The following is a 21,765-nucleotide window of genomic DNA, read 5'->3' on the forward strand; positions in this document are numbered from 1 at the left end:
ATGGGCTGTGAAATGATGAGCTAATCCGGGGATGGCAAACTTCTGGTTTTTTTTTTTTTTCTAGGGTTCTCTTTTCTCTGGGTTTGATGCAATCTGGTGGCTGAAATTTATTTGGCCACATAATAAATCCCCAGGGAACAATCAGATTTCATATTAAAATTCGAGGTTATGAAATGATATAGCTTATGTGTTATAGAACAAACATATTCAGATACAATAATCAATATAGACGCATCTTCCCTCCCCTCCCCTCTCCTCTCTTTTTTCCTTTCTCCTTCCCTTTCTCCTTTCCCTTCCCTCCCCTCCCCTCATTCCTCTTCTTTCCTTTCCTTTCCTTTCCTTTCCTTTCCTTTCCTTTCCTTTCCTTTCCTTTCCTTTCCTTTCCTTTCCTTTCCTTTCCTTTCCTTTCCTTTCCTTTCCTTTCCTTTCCTTTCCCTTCCCTCCCCTCCTCCTTCCCCTTCCCCTTCCCCTTCCCCTCTAATCTCTTCTCCTCTCCTTCCCTTTCTCCTTTCCCTCCCCTCCCCTCATTCCTCTTCCCCCCTTTCCCCTCCCTTCCCCTCCTCTCCTCCTTCCCCTTCCCCTTCCCCTCTCCTTCCATTTACTTCCCTTTACAGAAATATGAAAACACACAGGAAAGGGAGCTGGCAAAAGCAAAAAAAAATTTTTTTTAACAAAGCAAAACAATGATTGGTATTGAATTTTGACTGGGAGTCAGACTTCATTGTTCTTGCAAGAGATTCATCGATACTAATGAGAATTAAGCCCTCAGAAGGATATGTAAATATTTGTATGCTGGGCCCTCTTGAAAACCTTCAGGTTGGCTCTCTTTCTGTCTTTGGCTTAGCTCAGGGGTCAGCAACCTGCAGCTCTGGAGCCGCATGTGGCTCTTTCATCCCTCTGCTGTGGCTCCCTGTCGCCAGTCAGCTCCACAATTGATAGGGCTTTCAGTTAGGATAGGTGGAGGAAAAAGGACACCGCGCTAGGAGGAGACTCTGGTCGGGGAACTGGACTTCCAGTTGGCTCCAGAATTGAACAGGGGGCTTCTGGTTAGGACCTTTGTGGCTCTTTTGAGTGTTTAAAGTTGCTGACCCCTGGCTTAGCTGAACTTAGTTGCCCGATGCAAAGTGGATGGAGCCTTTCAGCTTATGATCCCCCAATTGCAGGTGGTGACCGTGCGATCATTTACCTGTTTGGATGAACAGTGATTTGAATAGATTTATCCTAAGTCTGATTAAATCTACTTACAACCCTTTCGCAAGGCAGTCTAATAATCTCTAATCAGAATTAAATTCCAATGATTTCAAGATAACTATATAGATCAGGGGTGTCAAACTTGATTTCATTGAGGGCCACCTTTTTTCTTGAAGGGACTCTCATCACTTCAATAGTGTTATTTTCAGAACTGTGAACCTAATATTGCTATTTAAACTGATTTTAAATTGAAATGTTTTAAATTACGGGCCAAATTTATTTAATTATTTTAAATCTATTTTAACTTTTATGTATAAATGTTTTATCTTGGCTGTTCACTGCTCTGAGTCCAAAAGGAGAAGGGCGGTATAGAAACCTGAAAAATAAATAAATAAATAAATAAATAAACTGAATTCATTCCTGCCCTATACAAGCTTATGTTGTCAAACAATATCTGTAGTTTGCAGGAAGATCTGTACTATGATTTTTTCATTTTTATTATATTATTATAAGATATACATTATACATTATATTATTTTGATACATTGATACACACACAGAATACTGACTGGAAATTGTTAACATTCTGATGTTTGGATAAGTTAGGCCCTTAAAGTAGAAGAAAAAGAATTGTTTCAAGTGTTAGCCATGATTTGAAAAGTCAATCAACAAATATAGAATTGCTTTGATTTTACATCCAAAGTGGTATATATTACCTTTAATAAACAACTGCGGATTACATATAAAATTATTATACAATTAAGGTTTCTGTCCTAAGCCAAATGCTTACTTTCTCTCCCCTGTTCAATTTTATCCAATTCTCAGAGACTGCCTGGACAAGTTCTTGCAGTTTTTTTGGCAAGATTTTTCAGAATTGGATTAGTATTGACTCTTTCTGAGGGTTGAGAGAATGACTGGCCTGAGGTCACCCAGTTGGCTTTGTGCCCAAGGCAAGACTAGAATTCCCAATGCCCTGGGTACTAGCCTGGTGCCTTAACCATGTCACCAAACTGGCTCTTGAATACTTAATACTAAGGTATTATATACTTGTGAATTATGAAATTGATATTAGAAGAAAAGTAGATGCATTCCTACCACACAGCTGTTAAAAATAGCCTTTTTTCCATTTAAGTGGTTTATTATAAAATTCTCTAAATCTCTGCTTAATTTTCTGAATGACTCTGATACTTCCAGCGCAGACTAACTTGCTCTTATTTATCTAACCTTGCTTTGTTGCAATAAAAGAACCACTTTGGTATGAGGGCTACTGTACCAGGCTAAACATTAGGAGACTGTGAATTCTAGTCTCGCCTTGGCATGAAGCCAGCTGGGTGACTTGGGCCAGCTTCTTTCTCTCAGCCCTAGGATAAAGGCAGGAGCAAACCACTTCTGAAAATGCAGAGATTAATCTAGGCAATAGTCAACATTGACTCGAAGGCACAAAATAAGAATAATTTATTGCAAACGATACAGAGAGCTTTGAATATTAGATGTTTTAAACATTTAAGAAAATAAATAAAAATAAATTCACAGAGATTGCTTTTGTGCCACACTGCTGGAAAATGTCTCCTTAGCTAGGAGAATTTACGACAAGAATCAGCAAATTGCCCCTTTGAAATTTTATTTCTAGATTTCAAAGTGGTTGTGAGTTTTCATATAGCAGAAGTTACAGTACTTCTCTAATCTATGCAATTTGGCCCAAAACATACATACACACATACATACATACATACATACATACATACATACATACATACATACCAGTGGTGGGTTTCAAAAATTTTTTACTACCAGCTCTGTGGGCATGGCTTGGTGGCCGTGGCAGGGGAAGGATACTGTAAAATCTCCATTCCTTCCCCACTTCAGGGGAAGGTTACTGCAAAATCCCCTTTTCCTCCCGATCAGCTGGGACTCGGAAGGCAGAGAATAGATGGGGGTGTGACCAGTCAGAATTTTTACTACCGGTTCTCCGAACTACTCAAAATTTCCACTACCCGTTCTCCAGAACTGGTCAGAACCTGCTGAAACCCACCTCTGAAACATTCATTCATTCATTCATTCATTCATTCGTTCATTCATTCATTCATTCATACATACATACATACATACATACATACATACATACATACAATATTCAATAACATAATTCTTTTTTTTTCCTATTTCATTTTCTTGAATTTATATACTCTGCACAGCCATTGCATTTTTTTACTGAATAAGTACATTACAAGATTTAGGGAACTGCAAGTTTTAAAGAGAAGTTGCTCTTGTTGGGTCGAACATGCAGTCTATGTTAACCTAGCATTAAAATGCAAAGTGAACAAAATTCTCTTCCTCTCCACTGTCAGCCAGCAGCACAATGTGATTTTCAGCCTGCTGAACAGGTGGTGTGCATGTGCTGTTGTCAGTGTGGACGTGCTGAAAACAGTCCATTTGACTTCTGCCCCCGCTGGTGGCTTTTGATGAAATTTAAATTGCAAATTGCACGCTTTCCTAATGCTGTCTCTTATAAATCTAAATTAATTTATGATCTCTCCCTCTCCTCGTTTGCTAATAACGCTTGTTCAAAAAAAGCTTACGTTACCAATCATTAGAAAAGGCCATTAATTTTTCCTCTGTTAATATTACATAAGAGAGTAAATCTTTCTCCAGATCATCCACTGAAGGAAGGGATAGGCTTAGGTTTCTAGAGATCTTTACCACTTTATTGGCGTGGACTATTAATTATTGTGCTTGTCTATGCACCAGGGCACAGTGCAAACAGACCAAGTTATGCATAGAAAGCTAAAATCTTAATTCCTTGGGTTTACTAGGGAAAATCTCACAAAGCCATTAAGCCTGGCAAATTCTTGCATCTGCACCACCCCATCTGGCCAACATTTCAGGCTTTCTTTCATCTTACTAGCATGAGATCTTGTGAAATTTGGGTGATATTTTTACAGAGGTCTCCAGGCTATCAGATGAAGTTATCAGATGATGCCTAGAGAGGGCCATGATTATATGGCCCATCTTAAGGCAATTACAGGTAATCCTTACAACCATTACAACCATTCATTTCGTGATTGTTCAAAGTTACAACACGCTGAAAAAAGTGACTTACCATTGATCGTCACATTCATATTGCAGCATCCTCATAGCACTTAGACTTATATGCCGCTTTACAGTGCTTTATAGCCCTCTCTAAGCGGTTTACAAAGACAGCCTATGGCCCCCAACAATCTGGGTCCTCATTTTTACTGACCTCGGAAGGATGGAAAGCTGAGTCAACCTTGAGCCTGGTGGGATTTAAACTGCCAAACTGCTGGTAATCGGCAGTCACAAGAAGTAGCCTGCAGTACTGCATTCTAACCACTGAGTGCTTGGCAACTTGTGTATACTGTATTTACAAGGTTGCAGCATCCTGGGGTTACATTTTGCAATTTTCTTGGTTGGCTTCCAACAAGCAAATTTGATGGGAGAAGTCAGATTTACTTAACAACTGCAGGATTTATTGAATGACTGTGGCAAAAAAGGTTTTAAAAAAATCAGGTGTGGTCATGTGATGACTCACCTAATGACCATAGAATAGAATAGAATAGAATAGAATAGAATAGAATAGAATAGAATAGAATAGAATAGAATTTTTTATTGGCCAAGTGTGATTGGACACAAAAGGAATTTGTCTTGGTGCATATGCTCTCAGTGTACATAAAAGAAATATATTCATCAAGAATCATAAGGTACAACACTTAATGATAGTCATAGGGAACAAATAAGCAATCAAATCACATTGCTTAGTGATGGAAGTTCCAGTCCCAACTGTGTTTGTAAGCCAAGGACTAACATCCATCCATGTTAATATCCTTAAGACAAAAGCTTGCTTGAGAGATTTTGACTGCCAACTTGAAGAAAATTATTCTGAGTTTGGGTCTTTGGTCTCTTTCAACTCCCCAACTCAAGAAAAAAATAGTAAATCTTAATGGATTTGACACATCTCGAAGCTGACTTAGAATCAGGATAGAAAAACAAGGAAGAAAATAATATTTAATATTAAAAAATACTATTTAGATACTTAAATAGTCAGTGTGGTTCTTTGTCTCCCTTTGGGGTATGTACCAATAGTACATTTTTTCCTTTGTACAGTTGCCTACTCTTTGCTTCCAAATGAAATCCAACACAAAAATCTCTCAGGCTATAGGCAAATAGGAAATGCAAAGTATTATCATGATATATATTCCCTCTGTAATCTTCTTGATGGCAAAGACCAGGCATACTGATGCCATAGAATCAACAACTGGTGTAATAAAACGTTCTAATAAACCCCCAAAATAAGGCTAGAATAAGGAGTACCATTGGTTTGAAAGTTTAAGTCCAGACCTTTTGCACTGATACCTATTCTTTCTGTCTCCAATTTTAAAAAAGAAACGAGGAGTTAATATATCTGTTTTGCAACTGGCTGTGCTTCTGTGATGGTCTGGCATTGCATACAGAGATGCTATGTAATTTCTTGTGCTAGAATATATAGAACATTGGCTGAAAGTAAAGGATGTCTTGCTAACCGATTCATTCCGGTAAAGTACTTAAGTCTGGCCATAAAGTCAACAATGTGCTTTGCTTGACTAGTGGCCAAATTTATTGACCTCTATCGCGTTACATCATATTATACAAGTGACAATGAAAGCCAGTCTCTTTTGTATGTTTCAGTAGTATCTCCATGTCATTCTTTACTCAGAAGATAAAACCTAAAGTGATGGATTTTATTATCATCATCTCCACATCGGTGCTTCCAATGATATTGGAATTAAAATAGCTGGGAATTCTACAACTTGTAGTTTTAATTCATGTGGAATTAATCTTACAACAAAGATTGAGTGTGTACAAAATAAATAGTTGTGTCCAGTGATAGCCTTTCCAAGCAGAATCCATTTGGTCCACCTACCTGGTTATCATTGATTCCTTATTACTTTTGATAGTTCTTCAGGTTAGAAACTGGGAGACTATGAATTATAGTCTTGTCTTAGACACCAAGGAACTGGGTCACTTTGGGCCAGTCACTCTCTCTCAGCCACAGGAAGAAGGCAAACGACTTCTGAAAAATCTTGCCAAGAAAATGGGATTAGTACAGGCAATTGCCAGGATTCAAAAACTGTCTTGAAGACATTGGTTCTGCTTATATTTAGGAAAATAGTTGCACAAGGAAAACTATTGATGCTTTTAAACTTTGTATTAGGGATGACTCCTGAAAATACTGTAGGTAGAAGAAAGAAGATAAATAAATTGATCATCAAACAAATCAACTCAAATTATTTTTAGTCTATCAGTCAGAACCGTTACAATTTGTAGTCATTATTCAATAGCAGAATTTGTCTATAGCAAGGGGGATCAAACTCAGATTTCATTGAGGGCCGCATTAGGGTTGTGTTTGACTTTGGGGGGCCAGATGTGTGTGTGTGGCCGGGCCGCATTAGGGTTGTGTTTGACTTTGGGGGACCAGGTGTGTGTGTGTGGCCAGAAAGGACATGGCTGGGATGGGCTTGGCCAAGGTGGGTGTGGTCAGCTCGACATCACTTGTTGAAGCTCCATTTTCAGCTCGACAGCCTCCTGCAGCCCTCGGCCAACAAAAACGGAGCTCCCCAAGCTTTGTTTTCACTGGCAGAGGGCTGCAGGAGGCTGTTGCGGCTGAAAACAGAGCCTGGGAGGGCCCTGTGTCACCCTCCCAAGCTCCATTTTTGCTGGCAGAGGCACCGTAGGCCGGTCCTTCATTGTTTCCAGGGTGGTCTCACGGGCCAGATCTATGCACACTGTGGGCCGGATCTGGCCTGCGGGCCTTCAGTTTGACACCCCTGGTCTCTAGTTTCTTGTTAAAATATAATCTTGTCCCCCTTTAGGTATTAGTGCTATAGTAGCCGCTTTCTAACTCTCTGGGAAGGAATTCCCCTTTGAGCAGATGGAATGTTGAAATAATTGGGGGCATGCCCCTGATTGAAGAAGAAATATTGGGGCTTCTCTGTCTTGCAACTTCTTTGCTAGCACTGTTCTTCAGCTGAAATTGTTGTCTCCTGAGTCGGTCATCTCACTCTACTCAACAGCAGGGCCAGTTCTGATTATAGGCGTATACATATGATGGGACTTCATATCTATATCTTTAAAAAAGCCACAGTGGTGCAGTGGTTAGAGTGCAGTACTGCAGGCTACTTCTGCTGATTACCGGCTGCCAGTAGTTTGGCAGATCAAATCTAACCAGGCTCAAGGTTGATTCAGCCTTCCATCCTTCCGAGGTCGGTAAAATGAGGACTCAGATTGCTGGGGGCAATAGGATGACTTTGTAAACCGCTTAGAGAGGGCTGTAAAGCACTATGAAGTGGTATATAAGCCTAAGTGCTATTGCTATTGCTATTCTTTGGTTAGGATGTGATTGCAATGGGCTTATCTGGAGACAATGAGGGTCAATTTGGAACTGCTAGGATTAGACAAAGAGACGAACTGGGTTTGATTCAGGTTACATCCATCCACAGTTTTCTCCACTGCAACTGAGAGTTATAGGAGAGCCACTTCTATCCCACAGATTAGCAAGATAGTTTAGGAGGCATAGAATAGAAGTCCATAAGAGCAGAGCTTTGTTATTGCTGCCGCTCAGTTTTTGTCTCCTGAGTCAGTCATCTCACTCTGCTCAACAGCAGGGCAGGTTCTGATTACAGACTTACAGTTGATGGGACTTCATATCTGCCAATTTATGGGACATTCCCCTATCATCGCCATGGGGTGTGGAAGCTGGAAAAAGCACACATATAAATGGGATGACCATGAGGAAGCACACGGCCTGACCTGATGATGGGAAAGATTTTGGATGCTTAGTGTTCTGAAATGTTGGGTTTCTTGTTATATACGGTCCTTTCCTTAGCCATTGTGGTGAGCCAACTACGTTATATAGCAGTGATGGCTATCCTTTTCTGGACTGAGTGCACATGCGTGTCCGTGCATGTGCAAATGTGCGTGCTCGTGCGACCAAACCCACAAAATGCAATGTGCGTGCCCCCTGTGCATATGCCCCACCCCCTGCATACATGAGCGGCTCCCTGCATGTGCCCCCTGCACATGCGCCAGCACTCCTGCACGTGGCCTGCCCCCTGCATGCACAAGTGCCCCCCGCATGTGGCCCGCCCCCCGCGCATGGGCAGCAGACACCTGAAGACCAGCTGGCTGGCGGAAGGCATATGCACATGCACAGCAGAACTGAACTGGGATGACGGCTCGTGTGCTATCAGAGAGGGCACTGCATGCCACCTCTGGCACGTGTGCCATAGATTCGTCATCATGGGTATATAGGCACATTCCCATTTTTAGAGGGGGGCGTTCACTGCTGGAATTGTCGAGGTAAGAAAAAGATTTCAACCCCTTGCCATCCATCTCCTTGGCTGTCGTTTTTATACTGCTTTTAACAATTTTAAATGTTTTTACATTTTTCTTTTTACCGTTGGTAAGCCGCTCAAAGTCACCTTATCGATGAGGCAGTCAGCATATAAATTGAATCAATAAACAGATTTAATAAACAGTATAAATTTTTACAGACAACTTAAGGATACCAAAACAGAATAAAACCAATGCATAAATAGAATAAACAACAGGAATAACAACAAAAAGAAGATCGTACATATTTGAAATGCGAGCGTTGGGGTTTAGAGATTGCTATTTGTATCATTACATGAGGGGCAAAATTATTTATCTGGGATCTGTAGCTGGCTCCGTTCACTTTAGCTCAGGGTCTTCCTCACTCACAGAATCTGACTTGCAGTCATAGCCTCAACAGTCTCTTTGAGCTGCTAAATGAATTGCTTCGGAAGAATACATTAGCATGGTTTAAAAGGGCGTGCTTTTATTTTCTTTTCCTTTTTTTTTTTTTCCAAACTGCCATAACTCTTGGGAAGATAAACGTAAAAGGGTTAATTGATCAGACCTTTTAAAAGGTGGGATAAACACTCGCTGGCATCAGCAGTTTGAAGTCAGCCACATTTCGCTACAAACAACTGCAGGAAAACAGAGATGTTTTTTTGCTCTCCTTATCTTCTCAGGGAGCAGTGGAACTAATGGGCACAATCTAATAGAAGCTTAGGCATGTTTCTAGGCCCAAAGGAATATTTGGTGCCATCCAACTGAGTGAATTTGGTGGATTTGTTTTCGGTCTTTTAAGTGTGCAGAGCCCTGCTGAAATTGCATTAGACTGCAATTGCAGTCTAATAAGGACAGTAAGACAGGACTTTGGGACAGGAATCCAGGGGTCCACCCAGAAAGAGCACCTCCCAAATATAGCCAAGTTAACTTTCTACATTTTGAATGAACTAAACAACATATACTATCTTCTGAAGAGAGCTTCTGATAAGTCTAAAGAGCAGTGGTGACATCCAACTTTGTTTACTACCGGTTCTGTGGACGTGGCTTGGTGGGCGTGGTGTGGCTTGGTGGGCGTGGCTTGATAGGCGTGGCAGGGGAACGATACTGCAAAATCTCCATTCCCACCCCACTCCAGGGGGAAGGATATTGCAAAATCTCCATTCCTACCCCACTCTGGGGCCAGCCAGAGGTGGTATTTGCCAGTTCTCCAAACTACTCAAAATTTGCACTACCGGTTCTCCAGAACCTGTCAGAACCTGCTGGATTTCACCCCTGCTAAAGAGGCAACTAGACTTTCTGGGTTTTTGTTTTTGTTTTTTTGTTTTTAAAGCTGAAGAAGCTTCTTGGATGAGAAGCAAAACATCTTCAAAGGAAAACCAGAAAGTCCAGTTGAAAAAACATGGTTGGGACAACCATGACCTGGATGACTGAGAATCTCCATAGTCAAAAGTCTAAAATTACTTGTGCTCTTTGTAAGCCAATATTTTTCAGGTAGGCCTGGCTCAATTTGGAGAATTAGAAAATGAAGTTCTTAATAAATACAATATTAAAAAAATAGTTTGGGTGTCAACCCCTTCTTAACTCTATTGACACTGTAATGTGCTCCTGGATTGAATCTAGGTTAGATGTGATGTGATTCAACTCAAGCTTGATCCTAATTTCTTTGCCCCTTTTCTGACTTCTCTGCTGGAGTATGTTGGCCAGTAGGGCAACTCGTTTAGAAGATCTGGAAGTAATTTTTCTTCTGGAAGTATACCAAAAAATGCTTTCTGCCTACAGAAAGGGAATCTTGCCAGCAAAAGTGCTTTCTTTTGGCAGAAATAGCTTGTGCCTGATTTTTTTACTCCTTCCAGCCAACACATCTTTGAATTTAGATGACATTGTAAGTATAAATAGAATAGCAGCTTTGAAATATACCTAGGATATGTATAGCCCATTCCTTTAAAGGGGAAATTGAGCATCCCTAACCATCTCAGGATTCTGCCTACTCAAAATAGCTCAAGACTGACAAGGAATTACAATAGTTATTTCTCAACTTCTTTAGCAACTTTAATATGGGTGGATTTTAATTCCCAGAATTGAATTCTGGGAGTTTGAAGTCCACTCATTTTAAACTTGACAAGGTTTAAACCAAACACTGAATTTCTCAATTTCATCTATCATGGATAATCTACAGGATGATAGATGGCTTTGTTGAAACTCTGTTCAGAAGCAACATATTGTATCAAACATTGGGGTTCAATGAAAGGAGAGAAAGTTTATATGACAGAAAAAGGATACCGTACTAATTTGATATAGCATATTAAACCAGTGGAGTCTTTTAAAATTACGATGGTAGCTCACTTGACTATTGATATTAAATAGAGGTTATCCAACTGATGGTACAATTCAAATGATCAAATAATAACACAGAAATCGGTGGATTTTAAATAAGACACTATTTAGGCAATCGACTGCTAGACATTTGGTTGACCAACCTACTTAAATAGTAAAATGTCAATATCATATGATCACGACAATGAATAACCACAGTCCATTCCAATCAACCTGGAACAAATTCTACATATGCCCCAAAAGACATGTAAAACTTCTTTTGTAAAACTGAGGTCCTGAGTTCCAGATGGCAAATTGATCGCTCCACTTGCAAAACTTATAACATTGGTACAGAATTGTGACTTCTGTCCATATGTTGATAGGAGTATGACAATTTAAAAACAAATCAAAGTTTGTTTGTTTATTGATTTATTTATTTGTCAACAAGTACAAGGAAACAAGTAACAGTATAGACATAGACATGGACACATGAAAAAAATTGGCATAAATAAAAGGATATAAATAGGCAAAACATAGCCATAAACACATAGAATGATTACATATAAATGGGGACAGTAGGACAGGGACGGTAGGCACGCTGGTGCACTTAGGCACGCCCCCTTAGGGACCTCTTAAGAAACATGAAAGGTCCACGGTAGACAGTTTAAGGTAAAAGGTATGGAGATTAGCGAGACTAACAACAAGATCAGGTAGAGTGTTCCAGACATTTACTACTCTATTGCAAAAGTCATATTTCTTACAATCAAGATTAGAGCGAATTATATTGAGTTTGAATCTATTGATAGCCCTTGTGTTATTATGGTTGAAATTAAAGTTCCTCCCTATTTTATGGATACATTATCTCCTATTAGTTCAGTGGGCAACAAAATTGCTCTTCAAACCCTAAAGTTACTAATGAAATGGGAAAAAAAGCTTGCAATAAAGAACAGAATGTGTGTATGAAAAATTGGCAAACTCCGTTCAGTTCTGTTGTTTAGAATGCATTCCTATATTTAGATATTCCTGTATTTAGAACTCTCTAAAGTCAGGTATATGTCTTTTGTATCTGAATCTGGCTGCATTTCAGTTTTTGAAGAAAGTCAATATGAGAAGATTGACTCATCCCCTCCCTCCTTCTCTCTCTCCCTCTTTCCCCTCCTCCCTCCCTCCCTTCCTTCCAATATAACTTTAACCTTCCTTCCTTCCTTCCAATATTCCTTCCTTCCAATATAACTTTATTATATACCCAAATTTGTCAGCACAATATATAATTAATTCACACACACAGTTTAGATACACTGTGGATTACTGCACTGATTCAGTCCTAGATATAGGTAAGCCACAAGTAAAATAAAATTCTAGACTGAAAAAAAAAGTTTCTAAGATAAACTAGGAGATGATTGTAAAAAATGCTGGGGACCTGCTTTTGAAATACGCAAACTTTAACTTTCTGCAAACTTATTATTTACTTCGGATATTGTGTTCATGTAGCCTGCAGATGTGAATTTTTAAATTTCAAGATAGTGGCGTTTCTATTCAGAAAGCTGAATTACTTCTTGCTGTGAAAAAAAAAAGATATTGATTGCAGGAAATGAAGACAACAGCATGCTCAGGACTTGAGCTTCATTCATGAAAAGCAATGCATTTGTCAGAGCGCAACCTTGGTGAATCTGAAGTTGTTTTCTACTTTCCCTAATTAAGCTTCCTTTAGAGATGGGCTCTCCAAGTTGGAGAATGGCCTCCTTGTGTCTGAAATTGAATTCCTAAATTCCTCTCCTTGTCTATACATCAAAAGGAGGTATATTGAGCTGTCCGAGACACCAATTACGTTAACCGGGAGCTATTCAGGACCTTCCATTGTAATTTATTGCCAAGGAAAGAAGTTTTCAGTCCCAAGCTAGACAGGAAGCTGGCTCTTTGCCCAGTTATCCAAACCAATCGAGAGAAAGTATTAAAACAAAGGGCAGATTAACAGAGTAGATTAGTGTCCTAACATTTTAATTTTGATGACCTGGACAACTGTCATATTACAGGACCAAAATGCTTCGAATGAGATGTCCATTAGAGGTCATCTGTGAAAGTGGGATCAAAATGCATGGGCTGAAGTCAAAGTTCATAATGTGGTGTTTCAGTAATAATTAAGTGGTTTCGGTCAATAAGAGTCATTGGACTGAAAATGCTTTTAAATGCAATAGACTCATAAGAAGAATTAAAATCACTGTGGAGTGAATATTAGACTTTGTATTAGTAGTTTTGAGCTATTGATTTCCTTAAAAAAGGGAACCCCTCTTTAATTCTTATCCCACCAAGATTTCCAAGGACCACAGAGGCCTTTTAGAAAAACAGATCTCAATTGGCAGGAATATTCACACAAGATATTATGACGTGCAATGATTAATATAACATTAATTTTGATATTCATTATTTTTCATGCATTTCACTATTGCATTAGCTTGCTGTTATTACTCTTTGTGCACTAGCTAGAGTCTTTTAAGATTGAAGGCAGGTTAAAATGTTTACAATTAATTAGATGAGAAAATAATGTCCGGAGAAGTTAGTTGATCAGTTGGATATATGAACCACTTTAAGCAACTTTAAACAGCACATTTGTTGTTATTGCTTGTATCCTTACGATTTATAGTGATACTGTTTCCCCATTGCTTATTTGTACCCTGTGACTATCACTAAGTGTTGTACCTTATGATTCTTGATGAACATATCTTTTCTTTTATGTACACTGAAAGCATATGCACCAAGACAAATTCCTTGTGTGTCCAATCACACTTGGCCAATAAAAAAACCTATTCTATTCTATTCTATTCTATTCTATTCTATTCTATTCTATTCTATTCTATTCTATTCTATTCTATTCTATTCTATTCTATTCTATTCTATTCTATTCTATTCTATTCTATTCTCACAATAGCACAATCCTGAACATTCAAAAGGATGTTTTCCTAGGTTTAGTGGATTTAAATCTATAGTATTAAGGTGTCTATAGAATTGCTGCCTTCACATAGTTTTGCCTGGTTTAATTCATGTTTTTGCTGATTTTATCAGCAGCATTATTTTTAATTTATTAAAATTTAATTAAGTCATAAGCAGTACAATCTAAAACCAACCAATGAGCTCATAATTAAGAATACATTCTATTCCTTGAGATTATTTTTACTGTGATATGTTCTTCCAGGATAGAGACAAAGAAGAAATTTTGGATGAGCCTTGGTGGTGCAGTGGTTAGAATACTGGTTCTGTTGTTAGGCTGACTCTGCTCACTACCAGGAGTTCGATCTCACCGGCTGAAGGTTGACTTAGCCTTCCATCCTTCCAAGGTCGGTAAAATGAGAACTTAGATTGTTGAGGTCAATATTCTGACTCTTTAAACTGCTTAGAGAGTGCTGTAAAGCACTATGAAGTACTATATAAGTCTACGTCAGAGTTGGGTTTCAGCAAGTTCTGACCAGTTCTGGAGAACCGCTAGTGGAAATTTCGAATAATTTGGAGAACTGGTAAATACCACCTGACTGACCCTGCCCCCATCTATTCTCTGCCTCCTGAGTCCCTGCTGATTGGGAGGAAATGGGGATTTTGTAGTAACCTTCCCCTGGAGTGGGGAGAGAATGGAGATTTTATAGTATCCTTCTCCTGGAGTGGGGTGGGAATGGAGATTTTACAGTATCCTTCCCCTGCCACGCCCACCAAGCCACGCCCACCAAGCCATGCCCACCAAACCATGCCACATCCACCAAGACATACCCACAGAACCGGTAGTAAAATTTTTTGAAACCCACCACTGGTGTACGTGCTATTGCTATATGCATTTCTAAGCTGTGAGGTCCCACCCCAATGTAAAGGAAGGAAGGGATAGAAATATACATGATCAGTGGATCAACCAGCATTCCATATTAGGTTGAAAACTCTTTTCTGCAGCAATGTCCTCTTCCAATCAGTTAATAAGAAACCAGGAAGAATGTAAGAAATTGGTTTTCTGTCTTTTTACAAGAAATGGCACGACAATTGATGAAAATCACTATCTCCCATTATGCCATGGTTCTGCCTTCTGCTCACTGATCTTTCTGGCTTTTGCCTATTTTCTCCCTGGGTGTTTGGTGTATGATTGGGAGAAGGAATGGAAGATTCAAGGCTGAGAGAAATACTCTAATTTTTTGTTTTGTTTGAAACCAGAGGTCTTCAAACTTGGCAGCTTTAAGCATAGCTGGCTGGAGAATTCTGGGAGTTGAAGTCCACAAGTCTTAAAGTCTGCCAAGTTTGAAGACCTCTAGTTTAAACTAACACAAAAGTCCCAAGGAGAGTTATGGAAAGGAATGTCCCAGCTATTAACTGCACTCTCCATATTCCAAAGCCAGTGATGGTGAAGTGAATCAATAGTGAAAGCATCAGGCTAAAGACTAGGAGACCAGGAATTCTAGTCTTGCCTGAGGCACAAAGTCAGCTGAGTGACTTTGGGCCTACCATACTTTCTCAGCCCTAGAAAGAAGGCAATGACAAATGACTTCTGAAAAGAAGTGTCAAGAAAATTTCTGGAACTTGTAAAGGCAAGAATCAAAAGTGTACAAATTTCCATCCTTAGTATAATGAAAAAAATGCCTTTGGGAACAATCTGGACTTATCACCTATCTGACAGAGCTAAAGAGTCATAACTATGCACTCTCATATATAACGTCTATAAATTCCAGGTCCTCAATCTATTTATGGCCAACACTTTCTAATCAGTGATGGGATTCAATTTTTTTACTACCAGTTCTGTGGGTGTGGCTTGGTGGGCATGGCAGGGGAAGGATACTGTAAAATCTCCATTCCCTCCCCACTCCAGGGGAAGGCTACTGCAAAATCCCCCATTCCTCCCGGTCAGCTGGGACTCGGGAGGCAGAGAATAGATGGGGGTGGGGCCAGTCAGAGGTGGTATTTACCGGTTCTCCGAACTACTCAGAATTTCCACTACCGGTTCTCCAGAACTGGTCAGAACCTGCTGAATACCACCTCTGCTTCTAATGTATACTACTCTTCCCAGTTTAACTTTGTCAAATAGTAACATTCAGTCTTTTCAGGCAGGAAAGAAATATCCCAGTCTTGTCCTCCAAAGCTAAGCTACAGCTGAATGCTGGGTACAGATTCACTTCATACTGTTGACTACAAAATTTGGGCACAGTGACACCTGCCATTTGACAAAGTCACACAACAGCTGCTGGCTATTCCTTGAGGTCCTTCCGAGAGAATGTGGGGAGGATGCATTCATAGTCTCCATCTTCCTACTTTCATGCTAAATCCTGAAAGAACCCATGAAATGGGGAGAATTTTCAGATTCAGAAGATCTACATTTCCAGACTGCATAAGGAATACTTGGATCCAAAATTGTGAAATCCTACATTTTAATACCCCTCCCCCAATACAATATGCATATAGCCAAATAAGGCAGGGGAACCCTACGGTGGTCGTAGAAGAACGGGATGATTTCAGCTCCTAGTGGAGGTGGCATTCTTGAAAAATGTTCCCCATGTAAAACAAGTTAATTATGTACAGGTAGTCCTTGACTTATGACCACAACTGAGCCCAAAATAGCTAAGTAAGACAGTTTGTAAGTGATGGAGTTGTAATAAAGGGTGCACCTAAGACAGGATCTTTGGACTGAGCTATGCATATCCTGGTACAATAGATAACCATAAATTTCTACAGTATCCCAGAGAAGCTACCTTATTTGGCTGCATGACCTGAAGCGCCCAGTAAATTTATGATCTAGCTTTCCTAATATCCGCGGATGTATTTCTTGCAAAAAGAGAACTCAATACAGACTTTACGGCATCAATACCTTCTGCGTGTTTTTCTGCTGCACTTTTATTGTTTCCTGTGCTGTAGGCCCATCTCTTTAAATACCATCCCTCATTTCAATCACTTGAGAGCATCTTATTGCAGCAGACCAATTCCTCCAAGAAAGCTGCCTCCCCCCACTTGATCAATAAACATGCACAGAGCAAAGATAAATAAACTTGAAACAGACATCATAATTAACCTGCTGCAGTGAGAACAAAATGAATTAGCGATGATTGAATGTTTGGCAAAGGGGGTGGGGGAAAGAGCCCCATTTCTTTGGCTCTTAGCTCTCTGCAGCCTATTTCAATAACTCGAGAATCTTTTGAAAAGCTGTTTGAAATGGCCAAGACCTTGCAATAGCCAGAGATAGGAAGCAGAAAAATAATCCCTTCGTCAGACCAGAATGGCGACGGCTTTTGGGAACTACAATGGAAATGAAGCTGTTGAAAGCTTTTAAAGTTGCATACCAATGAAGCACAAAAGAAGGAAGGAAGATTGCCTCCTTCGGCATCCCTGAGCTTGTTTGCAAAAAAGAAGTAGGGGACAGTTTCAAAGAATAAGTTTAGCTTTTTTTTTTTTTTGGTTTGCATTAACTTGGCTAGATTAAAAAAAAGTTTACTGGTGTATTTGCAGAACAGGTGTGATCCTTGTTCTCACGAGAACTTGCTATTGTTATCTGAGAAGAGACAATCTTTTTTTAAATTTTGAAAGAGGAAAAGGGATGGGGGGGGAGCATGTTATCCTCTCTGGCTCTTGCCTTCCTCTCCCCCTGCAAATTATAGCCCAAATCTACAGACCTAGGAACCTGTTTTTTAAATCTAATGGGCTCTCCACTAATTTTCTCAAGGGTTTTTCTTCTCCAACCCCCCCCCCCCCCCCGCTCTGTGACTGGCAGACATAACTTGACTCTCCAAGACCCTCAATGTCTCAAAGGCCTTGAAAAGACAGACTCTCCCAAAAGTTGCAACCAAAGTATGACTGATATAGCACTTAGAAATTATTCATTGCATGGGGAACAGTCAGTTTAAGTGTAATTTAATTTACATGCTCATTAAATTAAAGCAAATGTAGTTTTTCCTTTGGTCTTTGACCATTTCTTTGACTGGGTCCCCATCTGCATGTTGAGGGGCAGCCACTAGTATATTACTGATAGGTACAATGTTGCTGTCACCTTGAAAATAATTCGATTTCTACTTGATGGGAAATGCTTTTATAGATAGACATAGCCTGCTGATGGGAATGATGTATTCACCTGTCAGTATTCCCAAAGAGTAAGAATGAAGGCACATAAATTTTATCTTCCCTGTTTCTTCCTTCCTAGAAACAGAATCCATTATTAAAGCAATTTTGGAATTAAGATGGAATTATAGGGTTGGGAAGAGCAGAAGAAGTTGAGTTTGCCACATTGCCATCATATTGGGAATCTAGAAGGTGCTTTTCCAAAAGGCAACTGGACTTTTTTTGGGGGGGTGGGGGTGGGGGGTTCTTTGAAAATGGTTCATTCTTAAATGAACCTGAAGAAGCTTCTTGGATGGTAAGTGAAACGTTTTCAAAGAAAAAAACCAAGAAAATCCAGTTGCCTTTTGGGACAACCATGACCTGGATGGCTGAAAATCTCCATAGACATCATATTGGGAAGATTAAACCAGGGATGGGCATTTTTTTTTATCTGATAAAACTCTTAATTTAAGGTTTGTGCTAAACACCTATGGGCACCACTGTGAGGGATGGTGCAAACATTAGGCAGGACAAATTTTAAATCTCAAAACTCATCAAAATCTGGAAAATGTCCCCCCCCCAAAGATATTACATTCAAGAAAAAAAGCTGGCTGTGAAATGGCTTGTTAACTGGGCGGCCAAATTTCGGCAGCATGAGGCAACAAGCTTCCTGTGTCTGGATGTCATTTATGAGCAAAAGATCATCCATCATTGATTTATAGGCATATGAATGTTCTCTTGTCTTGAATATTCTGACAAATTGAAACAAGGAAATGCTTTTAAAAAATCCACTAGGCTGGAAGAACCTGTTTCCTTGAGTCGAAGTAATTTTCTTCTGGTATAAATAAAACATTATCTACAACCATGAACCATGTTCATTTTTGAGTCCCTGAGTTATATGTTGTTGACATATGTACGGATATTTGAAACAGTTCTTTGTGGAGAGAGGATTCAATATGGAGAACTTTAAATGTCATTCTCTTGCTGTTATTCCTCCGGTCAGGCAGGTGGCAGTGTTACCATTAGTAAGAGAGTGGATTTTGTGGTTCCTTTTAAGATTAACACTGTATTTAAAATGTTGCTTTAGTAAGATGTATACAATTATATTGAGACACCATTAATTGTACTGGTAGCACAACACTGGGTGGAAAGGTAAAACAGAATATCTTTTAGAAAATAAGAGTTAATTTATATGCATAGATATAAAGATGGCACCTTCTATTTGGCTTTAGATTTGTCCTGTTTTGTTTCCCATCGTTGTGGTTCCTAGGGATAGGCAACACTGAAAAAGTAACAAATTAGTTCCTTTTTCTGTAGGAAAAGCTTTTTCCTTTAAAAAAAAAAAACAATTTCCTTGAGCATGTTTCAAAGGTATCCAGGAAGACTTGAAAAAAGTCAGATGGTGACCATAAACAGGAAGCATTTTAAAAGGAGAGGGCTTCAATTACTTGGTTATGGCCAACATCTTGACTTTTTTTGACTTCTCTAGTGGATAACCCTGGAATACAATCAATATTGGTAATGTCTGATAGAAACTTTCCTCTGCCCAAATATGAATCTTTACACTCTGTTACCAACCTTCAGCCTAATTCACTTCATTGGTTGTTAGGAGCATTACATTGGAGAAATGAAAAGAATCATATATACCATGTTTTCCTGAAAATAAGACCCTGTCTTATATTTTTTTGAACCCCAAAATAAGTGCTTGGCCTTATTTTCGGGGAGGTCTTATTACTTTGGGGCGTGTGGAGCAAGACGGGGCTCTTCTTACCTGATTTCCATCTCTGTCTCCCTAACCCTAACCAGAGGAAATGGCGGGGACCAGCTGTGCATGCGGCTAAATATTTTCGGGGAGGGCTTATTTTAGCGCATGCGCTCGAAAACACGACTGAGCTTATTATCAGGGGATGTCTTATTTTAGGAGAAACAGGGTACTGGCTCTCCATTAATAGCAGATTTCTTTTTAGCATAGGATAATTGCCGTATGAAGCCTGGTCTTTTACTTTGTCATCCTGATTTGCAATAGGGTTGGGGGTTGCTCTTAAAAAAATGAGTGTTTTTTTTTTTTTAAATTTGATTTATATGCCGCCCTTCTCCGGAGACTCAGGGCGGCTTACAATGCGTTAAGCAATACCCTTCATACTTTTGTATATTTATACGAAGTCAGCTTATTGCCCCCACAAACTGGGTCCTCAATTTACCTACCTTAGAAAGGATGGAAGGCTGAGTCAACCTTGAGCCTGGTGAGATTCAAACTTACAGTAATTGCAGACAGCTGGTGTTAATCACAATGCTATCAGTCTGCTGAGCCACCAGGCCCAGTGTTTGTAGTAGCTAAATTACTGATCAAGGACCTAAGCGATATAAATTCAAAATTATTGTCATACCCAGAGGCTCAGTGGGTAATTTTGAACAATTGCTCTTGTTTAACCCCATCTACTTCACAGGATTGTTGTTGTTAGGAAACAATGGTGGGTGGGTGGGAAGAATACTAGATATGCCAGCTTTGGAAGAAAAGGCAAGAGCTAAATCTAACAGATAGATAATTTGTGCATTTGAAAACACACAGTGGGTAGTTCTGTGCATTTACAATAACCCAGAAACACAGTGCTACTTTCTATAATGCTGTAGTATGGTATTTTTCAACCACACCAGTGTGTGGGTCTCAACTCTCAGAATTCCCCCAGCCAGAAACACTGTTTAGGACACGCATGTGGGATGTAACATTGCATATGACTAATAATCAGTTTGTGGTATTTGGTGATGTGCTGCAGACTGCAAAGCTGGTGCTGCAAAATATGAGTTGTGCAGGGGTAAAATGCACTTACCTTCGCTACCGGATCGCAAATGTGAGCTCGCGCGCGCCTCCTCTATGCATGCTCAAAGCCTTCTGTGCATGCGCAGAGGGTCAAAAACGGGACGTGATGACGTCCAGGTGGGTGGGTGGAGCCTCCTACTGCCGGCCCTACCGGATCGCGCGAGCCACATAGATCCGGCTGAATTTCACCACTGGAGTTGTGGAGAAAGGATCCAAGCAGTTATTAAGTATTTGCTTGCAATAACCAATCTAGCTCTCCAAAATACAGTTTGTGGATCATTTCTCTTTCTATGAGGAGAATTTTTTTTCCTCAGGCTTCTAGATGAAAGCCTAGATTCCAGAGCTCTGGTCCTAAGGGGAAAGACACTTTCCTATTTTGTTATTTAAAAATAAATAATAATTTAAGGATGTCCTTGGAAGTGCCTAATCTTCCATCAACCTCAAACATCTTTATTTTTATTCTCTCTTCTCTATTGTTTTTGTTCACTTAACAGTAGCTGATGGTAAACATCTCTCCAAATGCTTTTGCTCTGACATATTATTTAGAGTTTCTGGTCATTTAATTTACCAGGCAGTTGTTTTCAAACAGAGAGTACATTTCTGCACGTCAGATTCACAAAAACCAGAGAGAAACAGTAGAGTGTGCTACAGCTGACCTGGTGACTGAGTGACAGAAAATGTTTACTGAACTCTTTAGAAGATTTTTTTTAAAAAAAATATTATTATTCAAAGTCTCTGCTATTTTCAAGGAGTTGGAAAGAAGCCATAAGCAGAAATTATAGAACAATTACTTAAGATAACCATTTGTTTCACCACGGTGCAATAGCTTTGTGGCTGAAGCAAATCAAGTGGGATAAATACAACATTCAGATTCAACATCACATCTGCGCCAGAAAGAACTTTTTGAAATTTAAGACAACATAAAATCAAGTTCAGTAGAAACTGAGGAAATATGTTAAATAACATAGCAATTTGGAATTACCTAAAACAATGTAAGAATGCACTTGACTTTTGTTGATTTTATGGAC

This window comes from Pituophis catenifer, unplaced genomic scaffold (assembly GCF_029215685.1).
Source record: "Pituophis catenifer annectens isolate HBS135680 unplaced genomic scaffold, rPitCat1.0.hap2 SCAF_6, whole genome shotgun sequence".
Classification (NCBI taxonomy): domain Eukaryota; kingdom Metazoa; phylum Chordata; class Lepidosauria; order Squamata; family Colubridae; genus Pituophis; species Pituophis catenifer.